This window comes from Dendrobates tinctorius, unplaced genomic scaffold (assembly GCF_039654945.1).
Source record: "Dendrobates tinctorius isolate UK_male_01 unplaced genomic scaffold, ASM3965494v1 ptg000195l, whole genome shotgun sequence".
In the NCBI taxonomy this organism is placed as follows: domain Eukaryota; kingdom Metazoa; phylum Chordata; class Amphibia; order Anura; family Dendrobatidae; genus Dendrobates; species Dendrobates tinctorius.
The window spans coordinates 318720-333162 of record NW_027361862.1 but is presented as its reverse complement, the minus strand read 5'-3'; positions in this window follow the sequence as shown (position 1 = coordinate 333162).

Genomic DNA, 14443 nt, shown 5'->3' with positions numbered 1-14443 from the left:
CTCTTCTAGGGATCTCCTTCCTCTCGGACCCGTCCTCAGACTTTCCTGACTGACTGTCCTTCTCCCGCCTGACCTCCGGTCAGACTGACCTGTAATTCTAAACCTTCCCAACCTTTTATATGGATCTCAACTCCACCCACCTCCCAGCACATCCAGTGTTCCATGCAGGGAACCACCAGAGGTGCTCTGCTACTCTCTAAGCACTGAGCCGCAATGTGGTTGTGCAGAACTACCCTGTTGTGCTGCCATTATCATTTTCATATGATGTTTTATATTTCCGCGTTATGTTTCTTGGTGCTACCAAGTTCTTTAAACTTCTATTTGTTCTTTAAATAATATTTGGTTTATTGGGAATCATTGGGGCCAAAAGAGGATCTCCTTGTAGGATGAACCAGTGTTTCTCCAGCAATTTACGTACAATTGATCTTGAATGACAGAAGGTGGTTATCAAACTTCATTTATTCCTCTCCAAATTCACCCCAGGTGTCCTATTTTTTTCCTCCTTTTTTTTTAAACACAAATCTTTTGTGAAATTGCATGTCCTCTTATAAGCATCTTTTAAAAGATTTTTTGGGTATCCTTTCTCTACAAACCTCTTCCTTAGTATTCTAGATTCAGTTTGGAAGTCTTGGTCAGAAGTGCAATTTTTCCTTATTCTCCAGTATTGGCCATAGGGTACATTATTCACCCACCCGGGGAGGTACCTACTTTCAAACCTAAGGAAGCTGTTGACATCAACCGGTTTGAAATGTGTTGCAGTGGACACCATCCTGTTATGAATGAGTCACCGAGGAGGAAAAAACAAAAAGCAAGCTAAGCCCAGAAAACCGGAGAGGTTGGTAACTAGCGGATTGCAGACCCCTGATCCTATCCACAACAACTAGCAGTAGCCGTGGAGCGTGCCTACGGTGGTCCTAGATGCCTCGTCACGGCCGGAGAACTAAATAAGCCTAAAGAAAGAAAGGGAAAATCTAAACTGCCCCAGAGCAGACCCCAAAGCAATAGACAGCCCCCAACATGTATTGTCGGTGAAACAAGATGAAAACACAAACACAGGTAGAAAGATAGGCTGAGCAAATGATGGGGCCCTCGCTAACTAGAAAGGACAGAGAAGCTGCTGTCTGCAATCAAGCAAAAACCCCTGCCAAAAAGAATGTCCAACACGTCTGATAGAAAAAGGCCCTGAAGTCGCTAGACTTCAAATCACTATATCAGCACTCAGGTATATTCTGAAGACAGAGCAAAAGAGATCAACTGATCAGAGACAAAAAGGGGATTCAGCCCAGTCCCAGCCAGAGCTGGCTGAACACAAAAACCAGACAAGTAAACCAGACAAAAACTCATATGAACAATAGCAGAGAAAACTTAGCTTTAGGAAGGCAGGAACCAAACTGGAAACCAGGAGCCACAGTCAGGAAAAATCACCAGCAAGAAACTAGGGAGTCGGCTGCCTTAAATCCAATCAGAAACTCCTGATGCCCAATCGCAGTCCTCTTCCTCAGGTGGCCGGTCTCTGCCATTTAGATCAGCTTCATTAACTCCCTTCACCAACAGAGGGAGTCCAGATAGAGAACTCACTACTCCTCTGTCAGCACAGCCAGCTCCATAACCCTCATCAGAAGCCAGAGGCAAACCCGAAAATGAGCTCACGACACCATCCCCAGGCTGTCAAGCCGCATCCATAAGTCCAAATACTGGATGGAATTGGTGGAAATAGTAGCCGTAAAAGTTAGTCCCCAATCATTCATATTGAGATTGTTAGCAAATGTTTCTGCCTCTTCAACCGACCCCCTCTATAGGATAAACAAATCATCAATAAACCTTCGGTAAAAGGCCACCCCTTCTTTTTCAAGACTGGGATGCACAATGAGGACGGACTCCACTGCACCCATGAATAAATTGGCATAACTGGGTGCGAATCTCGTCCCCATTGTGCATCCCTTTAACTGGTGGTAGAGTTCTCCCTCAAAAGAGAACACATTATTACTCAGGATGAACGAGATGGCTTTCAGTATAAATTCCCTTTGCTCAACTGGCATAGTAGTATCATTCATTAAGCAGTCATTAACCACTTTAAGGCCTAGTTCATGCGATATATTGTTATAAAGGGCTGTAACATCCAATGTTATCAGGATGCATCCCTTCATTGGGGGTAAATCAATCAGCTCACTGATAAGTTACGATGAGTCCCGCAAGAAGGATTTTAACTGTTTTACATGTTTCTGTAAGAATAAATTTACGTAGTGAGATAACTTGCATGTTAGGGACCCACAAAATCCACAAATCTGGAAATCCAGGAACACCAATTATTACATGTGTGGGCACCCTCACTGAGCAGGTATCTGAATGGGTAGAGGGTATTCTTAAACCACTGGTGAAGGATACAACTAGCTACATTCAGGACACAACTGACCTATTGAATAAACTAGCAGCAATAGGTCCTCTACCAGAAGGAACCATCCTGGCCACCATGGATGTGGAATCTTTGTACTCCAATATCCCACACCAAGATGGATTAAATGCCTGCAAATTCTTCGTGGAAAACACAGGGACTGATGCTGATGCTGTGGTGGAACTTATAAAATTCATCCTCACTCACAATTACTTTGAATTTGACAACAAGATCTATCTACAGGAGATTGACACAGCTATGGGAAGTAAAATGGCTCCACAGTATGCAAATCTTTTCATGGCCAAGCTTGAAAGCGACTTTGTGTCCTCATGCCCCATCAGGCCCCTGGCCTACTACCGCTTCATTGATGATATTTTAATCATCTGGACGGTGTCTGAACAACAGCTAAAGACGTTCCACGAACAGTTTAATCAATTTCATCCCACCATCAACTTAACACTCAACTACTCCTGCACTGAGATTAACTTTTTGGACACCATCATTAAGATAAAAAACAATGAAATAGAGACATCCCTGTATCAGAAGCCAATCGACCGTCCAACATACCTTAAATGGGACAGTTTCCATCCAAAACACATAAAGAACTCTATTATCTATAGCCAAGCCATCAGATACAATCGTATATGTTCCATGGATAGAGACAAACACCTTGGTCGCCTCAAAAAGACCTTTTTGAATCAGGGCTACAATCCAAGAACAATTGAAAATCAAATTACAAGAGCCACCAGAATGTCAAGGAATCACCTGCTACATTACAAAGCTAAAGAAGAAAATAACCGGGTGCCTCTAGCAGTCACCTACAACCCAAATCTGGAAGTGCTAAGGGGAGCTGCATGGAAATTACAACCTTTACTACGAAAAGATGCCCGATTACAATCCATATTTCCAGACCCCCCAGCAGCCCTGAACCTGATGGATTTTTGACTTTGCCAAACATTGTGGATTCCTCATGGTGCCACTGCGGACCCCTATTCCCTTGAGGGGGATTGATGCTACCCCTTTGGCAGAGAATAAGCCCCAGTTTTGGACCCAGGTGATAATGCGGGTCGCCCCGGACCACCAAGAGAATTGTAAATTTTTGGTGTTGCACAATTTGCATGATACTATTGTTCTGGGTTTTCCTTTGTTGCAGACCCATAATCCTGTTCTGGATTGGAAATCTGGGACTGTGGTGAGTTGGGGCTGTCAATGTGTTCTTAGTGACACTCCGGTTTTCTCCACCTCTCCCCAGTCTCATGATGTTCCTGACTATTTGGCTGATTTTTCTGATGTATTTAGTGAGAGTAAGTCTGCGTCTTTGCCTCCTTATAGGAGTTATGACTGTGCAATCAAGTTAGTGCCCGGTTGTAAATTTCCCAATGGTCGGCTTTTCAACTTATCGGTACCTGAACATGATGCTATGCGATCTTATATCAAGGAGTCGTTGGAGAAGGATCATATCAGACCATCCTCGTCACATTTAGGTGCCGGCTTTTTCTTTGTGGCCAAGAAAGATGGCACATTGAGGCCATGCATTGACTATCTTCTCCTTAATAAAATCACTGTTAAATATCAGTACCCGTTAACCCTGATTTCTGATTTATTCTCCAGCGTAAAAGGTGCTAGTTGGTTTACCAAGCTTGACCTCAGGGGGCGTATAATCTTATTCGCATCAAGCATGGTGATGAACGGAAGATGGAGTTTAATACTCCTGAGGGGCATTTTGAGTACCTGGTGATGCCTTTTGGGCTCACTAATGCCCCTTCCGTCTTCCAATCTTTCATGAACGATATTTTCCGTGACTTTGTGGATACATTTTTGATCATTTATCTGGATGACATTTTGATTTTTTCCAATGATTGGGATTCTCATGTGGAACATGTTTGGACTGCATTCCGGATTTTGAGAGAAAATGCTCTGTATGTTAAGGGATCGAAATGTCTCTTTGGCATACAAAAAATTTCGTTTTTGGGATTCATTTTGTCCCTGTCTGCTATTGAAATGGACCTGGTCAAGGTCCAGGCCATTTATGATTGGGTTCAGCCCACTTCCTTGAAGGCTATCCAGAAATTTTTGGGTTTTGCTAATTTCTACCGTAAATTCATAAGTAATTTTTTTGGTATTGTTAAACCACTGACGGATCTGAACAAAAAGGGCGCTGATGTGCTGAATTGGCCTCCACAGGCAGTCTCGGCGTTTCGGGAGCTTAAGCGGAGATTCACTTCTGCTCCTGTTCTACGGCAACCTGATGTTTCTCTCCCATTTCAGGTGGAGATAGATGCTTCTGATTTTGGTGCAGGAGCCGTTTTGTCTCAAAGACATCCGGTAACCTCAAAGATGAATCCTTGTGCCTTCTTTTCTCGAAAATTTTCCCCATCTGAACGTAATTATGATGTGGGGAATCGAGAGTTGTTGGCTATGAAGTGGGCGTTTGAAGAGTGGAGACATTGGTTGGAGGGGGCCAGACATCAAGTTGTGGTCCTGACCAACCACAAGAATTTGATTTATCTTGAATCAGCCAAACGCTTGAATCCTAGACAGGCTAGGTGGGCCTTGTTTTTCACGTGTTTTAATTTTGTGGTCTCCTTTCTTCCGGGCACTAAGAATATTAAGGCGGATGCCCTCTCTAGGAGTTTCTTTGCGGATTCTCTTGCGGTGACAGAGCCTACTAACATTCTAAATGAGGGTGTGGTTCTTTCTGCTATTTCACCCGATTTGAGACTTGCCCTGGAAGAATTTCAGGAGGATAAACCTGAACGATGCCCTATGGGGAAATTGTATGTCCCCGACCAGTGGAGGAAAAGAGTAATGTCTGAAATTCATTGCACCCCGTTAGCTGTACATCCTGGTATTTTTGGTACCAGAGATTTAGTGAGTCGATCTTTTTGGTGGCTTGCTTTATCTCGTGATGTCAGGAATTTTGTGCAGTCCTGTGGGACTTGTTCTCGGGCCAAACCCTGTTCTCGTTCTAGTGGATTGTTAGTGCCACTGCTGGTGCCGAGGAGGCCATGGACCCATATATCAATGTATTTTATTTCCGACCTCCCTGTCTCTCAGAGAATTACTGTTATCTAGGTGATCTGTGATAGATTTTCCAAGATGGTCCATCTTGTACCACTGCCGAAGTTGCCATCTTCTTTTGAGGTAGTGCCCTTGTTTTTACAGCAGGTGGTTCGTTTGCATGGTATTCCGGAGAACATTGTATCTGACAGAGGAGTCCAGTTTGTTTCCAGATTTTGGAGAGCTTTTTGTTCTAAACTGGGAATTCAGTTGTCTTTCTCCTCTGCGTTTCACCCTCAGACCAATGGGCAGGGCCGGCTCTAGGTTTTCATGGGCCCCGGGCGAAAGAGTCTCAGTGGGCCCCTTAGCACTTCCCACATTCATGATGCACAGGTATGGTAGAGAAATATACAGTAAGTATAGTACAATGCCAGATATTTCACTTCTTACATTACATGAGTGATATCTATTGTAAATTCTACAATATCTCAGAAACCGGCGAATCCTCAAAGCGCACAGTGTGTGATGTGGGGGGATTCAAAAATTTTCATTTTAGACCAGCCAGTATAATCCTCCGTACAGTTTTATGGGCACCACATAGTCCTCCATACAGTATAATGAGCGCCATACATTGTTTATACAGAATAATGGACCCCATATAAAATAATGGATCCCATATAAGGCTGCATACAGAATAATGGACTCCATATAATACCCCATACAGGACGGGCCCCATATATTGCTCTATACATAAAAAACCTCTCCTCGCTGGCCGCAGGTCCGGACTCCTCAGCACTGCCATCTTCCGGCTCTCTGCACTGTGACTGCTCAGAGCAGAGGGCGCACTGTTGTCATGTCATCGCATCCTCTGCCCTGAGACGTCACAGAGTCAGGAGTCGGCAAAGACACCGGAGCTGGCAGGTGCGCATTCCAAGTGCCAGGGCCCTCAGCAATTGGGGTGCCCACTTGCGAGCACTGGCACTGGGTTCCCCCGACTCACGGACCCCATAGCATGCCGGTGTCCCCAACGACGAGGGGGCCCCCTGCTTACTCAGGGTCCCGGGACTTGCCCGGGCGCAGCGGGTTGTGACGCCGGCCTGTGTTCACATGTACAGCAATCATCCGTTAGACGAGATCCTGCAGTAATCCGCTGGCAAAAAGGTTGCGCAAACACAACTTTAGTCCGTTTGTAAGTAACTGATCTTTGCTGGGTCCCTTTATATAAAACCGGATCTGTTAATTGGCATTTTTCTTTTTCTTTTGTAACGGATCCAGTTTTTGCTTAGTGGATCACATGACCACTCGCTCCCGCCACAGGAGAATCCTGACAGTGCACACTATGCACCATGTGAGGCTTCACAGGTTACATAGAGTGATTGCAGACTTTCATTCCAAACCTGGACAAGTGCTTTAGACTTGGAAAATGCCTGCAAATCGACCCAATAAATGTATACGAAATTACCAACAAACTATTTCAGGAAAAGGTCGAAAAAAAAGTGTAGACGCTTCAGGAAAAAAAATATGATGCAAAATGCCAGCGTTTTCTGAGGCGGCTTCCACATCACTCAATTTCACCTCCCTGTAAAAAACATGGTGTGAACATCCCCTGAGGTGGAAGCTAGGACTTGTCAGCACTGTATAATGCGCACATAGACGTGCCTCATATGCGGACAGAGCAGACACAGCAGCTCAGACTGTAGGTGCTGTGGGAGCCGGCAATAATGGAGGTGAGGCGCGGGGCTTCTTGTCAGTGAGGCATAGAATTGTAGAGTTGGAAGGGACCTCCTGGGCCATCTGGTCCAACCCCCTGCTCAAAGCAGGATTCGCTAAATCATCCCAGACAGATGTCTGTCCAGCCTCTGTTTGAAGACTTCCATTGAAGGAGAACTCACCACTTCTCGTGGCAGCCTGTTCCACTTATTGATCACTCTAACTGTCAAAAAGTTTTTTCTAATATCTAATCTGTGTCTCCTCCCATTCAGTTTCATCCTATTGCTTCTAGTCTTTCCTTGTGCAGATGAGAATAAAGTTGATCCTTCTACAATGTGACAGCCCTTTAGATATTTGTAGACAGCTATTAAGTCTCCTCTCAGTCTTCTCTTTTGGAAACTAAACATTCCCATGATGTGTAGTAGTTGTTGTCAGGAGCAGTGTGCCTGCGCAGTCCGGGCGCAGCCTCCGCTCCTCTCCAGTGAGCGCCGTGCGAGCTGCTGGCGGCTGCAGTGGGACCAGTTGTTGGATTTAGCCGGAGCCGCAGCTGTGAGGGGCACTTCCGGCCTTCTTCTGCACCTTAATGCCCCATCCCCAGCTGCCCTCCTCACCAGCTCCCATCCTGCTACTAGCACCTAGCCCTCTTCCCACCCCATCCTCCATACAACAAGGAAGTGATGGGCAGGGCGGGAGCGCTGCAAAGATGGGCCCACCCCATGGGACCCCTATACATCACGGTGCAAGGGGGACGAGTGGGGACCCCTATACAACATGGTGCAAGGGGGAGGGGACCCCTATATATCACGGTGCAAGGGGCAGGAGGGGGACCCCTATATATCACAGTGCAAGGGGCAGGAAGGGGACCCCTATAAACCAGAGTATGGAGGGAGTAGAAGGCCCCCTACATACCACAGTGCAGGAGAGGGGTAGGAGTATACACCACAATACTAGGTAAGGAAAAAGACCCCTATATATAGGAAAATCAATAAGGGGCTACGGCGTGCTGTAGGAGACAGCGTGAGTGGCCCCCCGTCTCGCCAGGGCCTCGGCACTTGCCCGGGTGCGCCAGGTGCTGACGCCGGCCCTTCCAATGGGCAAACTGAAAGAGCAAACCAGACCTTGGAAACCTATTGTCAGGATCCTGTCAGCGCCGGCGTGCAGCCTCTGCTGACCAGGGACTCACCTGCACTGTAGGGGGGCCCGGGGTCAGGTAAAGATACACAGGACCTGTGGACGCTGAAGTTTAGCAAGCAGTCAAAACCAAACAGACATAGAAGGTACCAAGTAGAATCCAAAGCAATATCCAGAGAACAGACCGAGTCATACACAGAGAATCAAGCAACCAGAACACAGCACAAACACACTCAGGGGTCACCACACAATGCCAAGGGCGAAAGTATAACTGACGGGGATGGGAGGGTCCTGAGGCTATAAGAAGCCTCTCCCAGAACCAGAGAGAGGACACAATCATAGCCCCAGGTGTGCAGGTAAGCCTGCACTGGGATCACAACCTTTAACCCCAGAAATGCCAGTCGTCAGCACTGGTTCCAGACATTAACCCCACGTGTGCGAGTCAAACCCGCACTGAGATCATGACACCTATTAGAGATGTTTTGTGTCTGCTGATCAAGATGACTGGGTCTCTTTTTTGCCCTTGGCTGAATTTGCTCTAAATAATAGGGCTAGTTCTGCCACTTTGATGTTTCCTTTTTTCTGCAACTTAGGGTTTCATCCTCGGTTTTCTTCAGGTCAGGTGGAGGCTTCAGCCTGTCCAGGTGTTGATTCTGTGGTAGAGAGAATGCAGCAGATTTGGGATCAAGTAGTGGATAAGTTGTCTCACTCTCAGGAGAAGGCCCAACGGTTTGCCAACCGGCATAGGACTGTTGGTCCCCGGTTTAAAGTGGGTGATATGGTTTGGTTGTCCTCAAAAAATATTCCTATGAAAGTTGCGTCTCCAAAATTTAAGCCAAGGTCCATTGGACCTTATAAGATTTTGGAAATCCTTAATCCCATTTCTTTCCATTTGGCTCTTCCAGGAACGTTCAAGATTCACAACGTCTTTCATAAATCTTTGTTGAAAAGGTTTGTGGAGCCAGTAGTTCCCATGGCTGCTCCCCCTGATCCTGCATTGGTTAAGACTAATCTGGAGTATGAAGTAGAGAAGGTATTGGATTCTTGTCTGGCTAGACGGGGACTCCAGTACTTGGTCAAGTGGAAAGGTTATGGTCAGGAGGATAATTACTGGGTCTTTGCTTCAGACATTCATGCCAAGAGATTGGTTCGCGCCTTTCACTGGGCCCATCCTGATCGGCCTGGTGGCGTGGGTGAGGGATCGGTGACCCCTCCCCAAGGGGGGGGACTGTTGTGAACACGTTTGACCTGGCCTCTGAGTTTGGGCTCCCTCTAGTGGTTGCTGCTGGTAATGGAGCTGGTCTAGCTGACAGAAGTCAATCACCTGAGCAGGATGATTGGAGGTCAGGTGTTACAGACTGGGGAGATTTAAGTGAACAAACTTCCCTCAGCTCTTGCCGGTGATTTGGTTTGCTTCCTGGGTTAGTTAATTAGTTAGTTAATTCTGTGGCTGTGCCGAGGTGTCTAGGGCATCGTAGGTACGTCCCACTGCTATTTCTAGTTGTGTTGTCAGTTTAGGGGTCTGCAATCTGCTAGCTGCCAACCTCTCTGGCAATCTGGTTGCTTAGTCTATTCCCCGTTATCCTCCTCGGTTACCTAATCATAACAGGAAGCATACCATTTGGATTCTTTGCTGGCACAACCTCCAAGGGACTTATTTCTTGTGTATAAGAATGGTGTGTGGATTTAGGGGCAACGCCTGTATATACCTGAACCGGTCAGATCGAGAGTATTGCAACTCACCAAGATTCTAAGATAGCTGGGCATAGAGGAGTTCTAAAGACACAAGAATTTCTTTCTCATTTCTTTTGGTGGCCACTTACAGATAGGACGTTCTAAATTATGTCACTTCATGCAAAGTCTGTGCAAAATGCAAAACACCACGCTCCTCACCAACGGGTCTATTGCAACCCCTACCCACCCCGTCCCGCCCATGGGAATCCATTTCTATGGACTTCATTGTGGAGTTACCAACCTCTCAAGGGAAGAACACCATTCTAGTGGTGGTGGATCGGTTAACAAAAGCAGCTCATTTTATTCCCTGTGTCGGCTTACCCACTGCAAAACAGACATCAGATTTAATTATTCAAAATTTGTTTTTCTTTCATGGAGTACCGGATGAGGTCATTTCAGATCGAGGGGTGCAATTCACTTCAAGGTTTTGGCAGAATTTCTGTGCTGCATTGGACATTAAAGTAAACCTTTCTTCTGTTTGTCATCCCCAGACTAATGGACAGACAGAACGGACCAAATCAGACCCTGGAGTAGTATCTCCGCTGCTTTATCTGCCACCTACAGGATGTTTGGATGGATCTACTTCCATTTTCTGAGTTCTTCTATAACAACTCTCAGAGCGCTTCCACTAAGCAGTCTCCTTATTACGCCAGTCTAGGTTATCATCCTATCATCTTCCTCGATTTCCCGCAGATACACCCTTGCCGGCTGTGGATGAGAGAATCACGTCTTTACAACAGAATATTGATCTTCTAAAGGAATATCTGGAAATGGCTCAGGAAAGGTACAAGAAAGCAGTAGATAAGTTTCGTAAACCTGCACCAGCTTTCAAGGTAGGAGACTTGGCCTGGCTGTCAACCAGAAATCTTAAATTGAGAATCCCATCATCCAAATTGGGACATAAGTACATTGGACCCTATTAGATCAGTAAGATTATGTGTGGGAAGAAGGGCCCCCGCCGAGTGTCCGGGCTGGAACCAAGGGGACCGTCACCTAGGTTCCGGGGGAGACTATTCCCGGGGGACAGAGTTCAGGGACGGACCGTGGAGATGGACAGATGGGCTAGGGGAGGAGCCAGTATAAAAGTGGTGGGGAACGCTAGTCACGGTGACTCAGCAGGCCAGGACCGAAGCAGCAGGAGACCGTGGGAGCGACTGAAAGCCAAAGTGACTGACCAGGGCCAGGAGAGACATTCACCTTGGACACCAGAGGGACGGTGCCCAGACAACCATCCGAGAGCCACTGCCCCGCTTCAACCCGCGGCAGCCTCTCCCCAGCCCACGGCTGCGGCCTGCCCGCGGTCGCTCGTGGCCGTCGCCGCCTCGCTCCAGCCCACAGCTGCAGCCTGTTTCCCGCCACCCACAACCGCCCTGCTCTCACCTGTGGCCGCGGCAAGTCCAGTGCCATTGGTGGCCACCACTGTCCCTCTCCGGTCCGCAGCAGGGGCTGGGCCGTTGCTCGCCGCAAATTCCCCATTGCAGCTGTTAGCTGCACAGGTGGCCTGCCAATTGCCACCCCGCATCGCTGCCGCTTGCCCCAGTCTGGGGACTGCAGCCCATCCGTTCAAGGACTCCTCCAGGGCCTATGGTGCCCCGGTGTCACCGGAGCGTCGGAATGCTCGGAAACTTCGTCAACTCTTCAGCAGCTGGGCGCAGCGGCTGCTATGCCAAAGAACCCACTTCCAGAACGCCGAGGGATGTCAGGATGGCTAAGATGACTATATAGTTAAGGACCCGTAGTCGGCCATACCGCGGCCCTATAGTGACTGGCTTTTGCTGGACGTAGTCGTGTTCTACCTGTTTGTGTTTGCTTGTATAGAGCCCCTGCGAGGGCAACTCTTGTTACCCCTGTGATTGGTCAGGCTACGACTGAGGACAGCTACCTCTAAGGCCTATAAACGTTAGTACTAAAAGCACCAAACCGTCTCGCGCCTCGTCACTGCGTCCTGCGTACCTGCTAGTACCACATTTGGCGTAGTCGGCAGGATGCAGTCTCTGAGCGCAGACGGCGGTGCACCCAACTAGAGTGGGACTGCGGGTGGTGCCGATAATGGGGGCCCCCGCTCCAGCATCTCTCTGGGGGCTATGCTAAGTAACCTGCCCCGGTTTTCTGGCTCCAATACACTGCTGTGGAGCTGGACAGAGCGCATGCGGGGCCTCTTCCGCATGCATCCGATGACCCCCTATTTAGAGGCTGAGGTGGCCCTCATCGCGTTAGATGGGGAAGCCCGGAAGTCAGTGATGTTGAGACCCCCGGGACACCGCAACACCTTTGCCATGGTCTTGCAGATTCTGAAAGAAACCCACGGGGATCCAACAAACGTGGGAGAGTTGAGGACCCGGTTCAGTCGGATGCAGGGGGAAGGAGAGACCATCACCCAGTATATGAACGCCCTCCAGGAGCTATACACAGCCATAGAGCAGAAGGACGGAGTAGGGGTAGGGCCCATCGACATTACCCTGCGCGACCAGTTAGTGACTGGACTCCAGGACCCGTTAATCAAGCAGGCATTGCAGGAGCAGATCTGAGTGAACCCATGTATAGCTTTCTCTGAGGAGGGGAGTCAGGCCTGGGTGCGGGAGCAGGAGCAGGGGGTGACGGTTCCCGTGGGGAAGGCCCAGAGCATGGAGGCATCTGTAAGGCTGGTTTCACATTTGCGGTTTTTTTCGCGGTAATTTAGCGCTAAATAGCGCATGCGTTTTTTTCCTATACTTTGCATGGGATGCGCTTATGTGCGCATACACATGCGTTTGTACGCGTTTTACCGCGCATGCGTTTTTTTGCGGTATGCGCTCGGGCGCACAAAATGCAACTTGTTGCATTTTTTGTGCGTCCGATTTGCCTCAAAAAAACGCATGCGCGCAATGCGTTTTTTTACAGCAAGACACCCATTATAAGTCTATGGTGAGCATATGTGCGCATTGGCATGCTTATGTATGCGTTTTTTTGCACATGCGTTTTTTTTTTACCATTAGTTTAGACAATGGAATTTAGGGGTTTGGGTAAAGTTAGGGTTAGTTAAGGGGGTTTAGGGTTAGGGTTAGGGTCAGGGTTAGGGTTAGGGTCAGGGTTAAGGTTAAGTATGGTTTGGTTAAGGGTTAGGGTCAGGGTTAGGGTTAGGGTTAGGGTCAGGGTTAGGGTTAAGTATGGTTTGGTTAAGGGTTAGGGTCAGGGTTAGGGTTAGGGTCAGGGTCAGGGTTAAGTATGGTTTGGTTAAGGGTTAGGGTCAGGGTTAGGGTTAAGTATGGTTTGGTTAAGGGTTAGGGTCAGGGTTAGGGTTAGGGTTAGGGTCAGGGTCAGGGTTAGGGTTAAGTATGGTTTGGTTAAGGGTTAGGGTCAGGGTTAGGGTTAGGGTTAGGATCAGGGTTAGGGTTAGGGTTAAGTATGGTTTGGTTAAGGGTTAGGGTCAGGGTTAGGGTTAAGTATGGTTTGGTTAAGGGTTAGGGTTAGGGTTAGGGTCAGGGTTAGGGTTAGGGTTATGGTCAGGGTTAGGGTCAGGGTTAGGGTTAAGTATGGTTTGGTTAAGGGTTAGGGTCAGGGTTAGGGTCAGGGTTAGGGTTAAGTATGGTTTGGTTAAGGGTTAGGGTCAGGGTTAGGGTCAGGGTTAGGGTTAAGTATGGTTTGGTTAAGGGTTAGGGTCAGGGTTAGGGTTAGGGTTAGGGTTAGGGTCAGGGTTAGGGTTAGGGTTAAGGTTAGTTAGGGTTTGGGTTAGGGTTAAGTATGGTTTGGTTAAGGGTTAGGGTCAGGGTTAGGGTTAAGTATGGTTTGGTTAAGGGTTAGGGTTAGGGTTAGGGTCAGGGTTAGGGTTAGGGTTAGGGTCAGGGTTATGGTTAGTAAAGTCATGGTTTGGGTTAGTGTGAGGGGCCACCTAATGTTGGAAAAAAACGCAAACGCGGTAAAAACGCACTAAAAACGCATACAAACGCATAAAAACGCTGCGTTTTTTTCATGCATGCTCATAAAAATGCTTGAAAAAAACGCAGCAGTTGTATGCTTTTGTATGCGTTTTTCAATGCGTTTTTTTGAGGGAAAAACGCGCTGCAAAAAAAAGCAAGTGTGAAACAGGCCTAAATGTTGTCGGAGAGCCTTAGTGGATTGAGGAAATGAGACAAGAGCTGAAGAGTATCCGGGGTGAGCTGGCCGAAGTGAAGAAGAGAATGGAGCCCGCGCCCGGCCGGCCTGGCTACAATCCCGGGCCCTGGGGGGTCTCGCAATACCCGGGTGGCCGGGCCTCACCACCCCGGTGTTATGAGTGTGGAGAACTGGGCCACTTCGTAAGAGAGTGTCCGCGGTGTGGGAGATACCCACCCCGGCGGGCATTAAACTAGAGTGCTCCAAGCATGGGGGACGCCGCTCGGAGCCGGAAGCCACAACAAGGGGTGGTGGAAGTCCCAAAGATCTGGTCGCTAAGTGCCCAATAGTGTGGGCCGAAGTCGAGGGTCGTGCTGTACGGTGCCTAGTGGATACGGAGTCGCA